Source organism: Pongo abelii, chromosome 2 (assembly GCF_028885655.2).
Source record: "Pongo abelii isolate AG06213 chromosome 2, NHGRI_mPonAbe1-v2.0_pri, whole genome shotgun sequence".
Classification (NCBI taxonomy): Eukaryota; Metazoa; Chordata; class Mammalia; order Primates; family Hominidae; genus Pongo; species Pongo abelii.
This window is the reverse complement of record NC_085928.1, coordinates 30,748,120-30,754,062: the sequence shown is the minus strand read 5'-3', so window position 1 is coordinate 30,754,062 and position 5,943 is coordinate 30,748,120. Positions and strand designations below refer to the sequence as shown.

General features: G+C 37.3%; 1 long non-coding RNA gene across 1 annotated transcript; it reads left to right on the top strand.

Moving 5' to 3' along the window:
* Positions 1-1,783: 1,783 nt before the first annotated feature.
* LOC103890105 (uncharacterized) lies at positions 1,784-5,052 on the top strand. The gene is made up of 2 exons (XR_654461.4): positions 1,784-1,917; positions 3,712-5,052. It is a non-coding gene; the product is annotated as an uncharacterized LOC103890105 (long non-coding RNA).
* Positions 5,053-5,943: the final 891 nt, after the last annotated feature.

Sequence of the window (5,943 nt, the reverse complement as noted above, 5' to 3'; positions counted from 1 at the left end):
ACACAAATAAGGTTTTATTTGGAAAACAAAGGCAGGTTTTGGGTTTTTCCCCCTACTGAATACATTGTGAAACTTACATGCTGGAAAAAAAGAAGAGATGAATAACAAGATTAACCATGAAGACAGCTGGAACTGAACAGCCTAAATTGGCAACAGGCCAGAACAGCATGGTCCTATTGGCAAGGCAAATATAAGAAGGGATTAAAATGACCAAGCTGTCTAGGGAGACAGTATGGAGGAGGGAGAGTGACACACTTTGAGTGTAGAGCCCAGATTTTAGTCCAGCTTCATCACAAACTGGCTCTATAGCCTTGGATAGGACACTTAACCTGAGTGGATCTCAGTTTCCCCATTTGCAAAACAAGGTCATTGGTCTAAATGACTTTCGAAGTCTGGGGTTCCTACTCTAAGACTCTGTGATTCCAGGGGGTTAATGAAGCAGTGCAGGTGATTGACAATAATTTCCAGGCTTCACATTTATTCATTATTATCAGAGTAACCTCATTTTTGCATGGTATGAGGACCAGAAAAGAAAGATGAAAAGTTTAGGAGTTTGATATTGCAGTATAGAGTTCTCAGCTCAGATAATATCTGATATTAACTCTGCATTAAATACTGCGATTGTACTAAGCACTCTACCCATAATATAGCATTTAATTCTCACAACATCTCTATTGGGTAGGTACTGTTATCCCAACTATAACGACGAATAAATCGAAGTTTAAGAGATTGTCATTTGCCTAGGGTCATACACCTAATAAGGGATACAGCAGGGGTTTAAATCCAGGCATTCAAATGCATATCCTTATTTTTTCCCCTATTCATATAAAGTCTGCCCATATTATAAAGTCCTGAAGAACTAGGCTTCTTACCAGCTTAACTCACTTTATACAACCATAGCACATGGCTTCAGGCATGCTGGCACCTAGTGGGAATCTTTTTATAATGATGATGCCAGTAGTGTTGACAATATTAATGCTGGTTAAACAGAATTTATCTTTGAAATGCAAGTTAACAAACAGAATCTAGAATTTCAATATCAGTTCCATTCCACTGTTTGTATGTAACTCTACAGGAAACTCTACTGCTAAAAAGAAACTATGAAAGAATGGATGCATTTTCAGAGAAGTTCAAAAATTTCAAATTCTACTCTATGAATTAGGTAGATGTGTAGGTGGCAGAAGTGTCCAAAATATTTCACATTTTGGTAGCTTGTAAAATAGATAAGTTAAAAACACCTTATATTTGTAAAACATTACCAGACCACAGAGAAACTTCATAAATACTATTTCAGTTAATTTTCACAACCCCATGAACATTATCATCCCATTTCAGAGATCTAAAAACTGAGGTTTATATAAGTTAAATTTTTTTGCCCAGGGTGAGACAGCTAGTAAGTGGAAGCAAATTTTTATCTTCAGACTCCAAGTCCAGTGTCTTTCCATTATACTACAAGATACTTTACTAAAATGCACATTATGCATCAGTAAAATATAACAGCTATTACCTGCTAGGATAGAATTGATTAGTTTTGCCCCCTAGAGGATGAAATTATATATTTTCCAAAGATTTGGTTGCTACAGGTAACAACTTGGAGTTATAATATTAATAATATTGTATTAATATTGTATATTGATTTTATAATATTAATAATATTGTATTAATATTGTATATTGATATAATAATATTGTGATATAGATGGATTAAAATATGTGGCTAACACTTTAAAAGAGGCAAATAAAAATAAAACCAAACATAAGTTTTTTTTTTTTGAGACAGAGTCTTGCTCTGTCCCCTAGGCCGGAGTGCAATGGCGCGATCTTGGCTCACTGCAACCTCCGCCTCCCTGGTTCAAGTGATTCTCCTGCCTCAGCCTCCTGAGTAGCTGGGATAACAGACATGCATCACCACGACCAGGTAATTTTTGTATTTTTAGTAGAGACAGGGTTTCACCATGTTGGCAAGGCTGGTCTCGAACTCCTGACCTCAAGTGATCTGCCTGCCTCGGCCTCCCAGAGTGCTAGGATTACAGGCATGAGCCACCATGCCTGGCTCAAACATAAGTTTTTGTTGTTGTTGTTGTTGTTGTTTTAAATTAGGACTGTGAGCACAGCTAAATGCACTATTCTGTGTATATAGGACTAGGTAATATATCGCTATTTTAATGTTTTTAGGATTTTAAACCTAACTATTATAAATCAGCCCCAAAGCATCAATAGTTTATGGTTGGACTTTAAGCTACTAGTGGTTTTGATATTTAAAGAGCTTAATTTTCTTGATCACAAGGAGAAAGCCTATATGCAGTATGTTCTTTAAATCCATACAGATTTGGGGCTTCCTCTGGCTCTATTGCTAACTACCTGTGTGACCTTGAAGAAATGCATTAACCTCTGTATCTATGTTTCCTCAAATTTATATGGGGCAATCATTCCTAGGATTGGTTTGAAAATTAAATATGAAAGTGTCAACAAAGCATATGGTGAAGGATCTGGCGCTCAAAGAATATTAGTTCTCTTCCTTAAGGAACTTGTGAGTATTGGTATACTGGGCTACAATGTGCCTGCTACAAAATCAAAACCAAAAACCCTTTCATCTCTACTTGTCTCCACTACTAATGTCAGATAGTAGACATCAATATCTGACATTAAAGAGCGAGCTATTTAGCACCCCCTCTGGTACCTTGTTCACAGCCAGGAACTTGGTAGGTGCCCAATAAATGTTAGTTGAATTAAACTGAAATCAAATTACCACATCCCCCCAGGGTCTCAAGTGTTTAATTAGAAGCCCACCATAGTCAGTATCCCATTGGCCAGTATTCGGCCAATATATAAAAGGATGTTGTCCTTGTAACATTCCTCCTTGGTCTCTGGGCCCTGCTTTTTTGTCATGGTTCATTCCAGCTGAACTAAAATTTCCCCAAACATGACTGAAGCGATGGGCCGAATCTAACAAGATTAAGTTTAATAGGGATAAATGTAAAGACTTATACTTCAGTCCAAAAAGAATCCTGTACAAGTGCTAGATGGAGAATATGGGGATTAGCAGCAACATGTGTGAAAAGGACTTAGGGGTTTTAGTTGATATTAAGCTCAATTAGTCAACAGTGTGCTTTTCCTAACAAGAAAGTTGATGTGAACAGAGCCTGCATTAACTCTTGCACCAGCCTGGCGATTACCCGACTGCATTAGTTTTCAAACTTTAGCTATATCAGAATCACCTGGCAGGCTTGTTAAAACACAGACCATGGCCCCATCCCCCAGAGTTTCTGATTCAGTAGGTCTGGGGTGGGGCCTGAGAATTTGCATTTCTAATGAGTTCCCAAATCGGTGCTAATGTTGTTGGTTCTGGGATCATACTTTGGAAATCACTGCCCTCCTTTATTTTGCCTGGTCAGGTAACACGGGTACTAGTAGTAACAAAAATAGTGAAGAGACTGAAAACATAAGAGGGACAAGGAAGGAAGGAAAGAAATGAAGAGCTGTTATGTGCTATAGTGATATTAGTACAATTAATAATAACAGCTAACATTTGTTGAGAGTTTATTATGGGCTGGAAGTTCTACCAAACATATCATATGCAATTAACGACGGTGATAATAATAACTACCAACCAGATAGCACTTACTGTGTGCCAAGTTTTGTTCTATATGCTTTACATATTTCACCCTTACAACAGTCCTAAGAGGTACATATTACTGTGCTCATTTTTCAGATAAGGACACTGCAGCCCAGAGAAGAAACCTGCAAAGGCCATGTTCACACACTCACAAGAGACATGGCTGTGATTTGGATCCAGATGTGATGGGCTGACAACAAAACTCCTGTGATATCACGAAGTCTTCGGGAGGCAGAATTGAAGTGAAGATGAAGTTTAGCTTAGAGAAGAAAAGAATAAATACATACAAAACATTTGATGGTGAATAAACAGAAAATGGTGTATTCAATAGAATTCGACTCAGCAATAAAAATGAACCAAACTATGGAAAACAACACCCAACAATAGGAAGGAATCTCAAAATAATTTTGGTGAGTGAAAGAGGTCAGACCAAAAAAAAAAAAAAGACTAGAAAATGTTAACTACCCAATAGTGATGAAAAGCAAGCAGATCAGTGATTGCCTAGGGAGTGGGGGGAAGGGCACCCTGAGAAGAGGTAGGAAGGAAGGGATGATAAACAGGCAGAAGGAAACTTTTGAGGGTGATGGATATATTCACTACCTTGATGACAGAGATGCTTGTAAGGGTGTCAAAATGCATCACATCGTATGCTTTAAACATGCACAGTTTATCGTATGTTAATTATAGTTCAATGAAGCCATAAAAAACATATTTGAATTTAAATATGTTTAGTAAGATCCACAAATCCCATGAAGTAGACCAGTATTATTGTTCTACTAATAACAGATTGAAAATTGTGTTCGGTATACCTATAAAATAGGTAATTTTGACAAATAGCCCCTTCAGCATATCTAATGTATACTCACTATGTCTTACCAATTTCCAAGTAGAAATTATCCATTAAGTAATAACTTAGGTTCTATTAAAACTTAATTCAATGGAAAAAACCTATTACTAAATTCTAGCTTATTAAAAACCAATTTGGCCATAAGAGGTCATGAATTCTAAAAACTAATAATACTTAAATATATTACTTAAAATTACTTAAGTATTAAATAATACTTAAATATATTTACAATAATAATAGTAGTAGTAGAAGTAATGCCATTTCCTTATTAAGTTTCCCATTTTAAAAAAATACCTTAAAAACTCTGAAATTTTTCTTCTGAAATAAATAAGAGGATAGATAGGATTATTCTCATTTACCAGACATTAATTTTTAAATTGCCCGAAAAATGCCTTTTCTACAACTTTTTTCTCATAACTGCTTTGATAACAAGAATCACAATCTGTTTGGAAGTTTGCTTTGCTCAGTGTCATAAGTTGGTTTACAATTCAATCAAATGCCCTGGTTTGTCACAGGAGCTCACCAATAAGCAAAACAGCCAAGGCTTTTAAAAACTAATCAGAAAAAGTACAATAAAATTAATTCACACAGCACATGTGTTTTTTTAGACTTGGAAGAAATATGCTGTCTGTGAGCAAAGAATTCTAATCACATTTGGAGGCACTCCTATAGAACTGTTCCTGGGATTTTTCAGGATTATTAACACATGCTGTTCTCTAATTATTTGTGATTTAGTAGACACATAAAACTCACCTGATTAAGCAATCAAAACTGAATCTACGGCAGAGGTGGGTCTCATGACCTCTGCATCTTTATTCTAATTTCAAGACAGAACTGAAGTGTTTCTATCCCCTGACTCTATCCCTAGGGAGAACAAAGTCATACAAGTCAAAGATAAACTAAAGGATACAGCTGGGCCTCCAAGATAAGGAGGAGTAGAGTGTGGGGAAACAGGAGTAAAGACCAAGTTCTCTGGTTCAGGAAGATCGATCCTCATCCCTCTATTGCCTGGAGGGGTGGTTTGGGAAGGAGGAGAAAAGGCCTAGAGGAGATGGCTTCCACCTGCCTGGAAGATGGCCCAGAAAGAAAAGGAGTACACAGATTCAGTTTCAGCAAGGGACAGAGATCAGGGAGGAATTTGTGAGAAAGGCCATAGTGAAATAATCATGGAAGTGCCTTTGCCATTTCTCCCTCATTCCAAACTATATGGGGGTAGATGACTGCATAAAAGCTCAGAATCCCAAGGTCTTGGCTTTTAACAACCGACAATCAAGTGGGAAGGAATGCAAGCATATACTTCTAGGATGAATTATTGAGGTTCTTTTTTTTTTTTTTCTTTTTTTGAGTCAGGGACTTGCTCTGTCACCCAGGCTGGAGTGCAGTGGCACAATCTTGGCTCATTGCGGCCTCAACCTCCTGGGCTCAAGCGATCCTCCCACCTCAGCCTCCCAAGTAGCTGGGACCACAGATGCAAACCACAA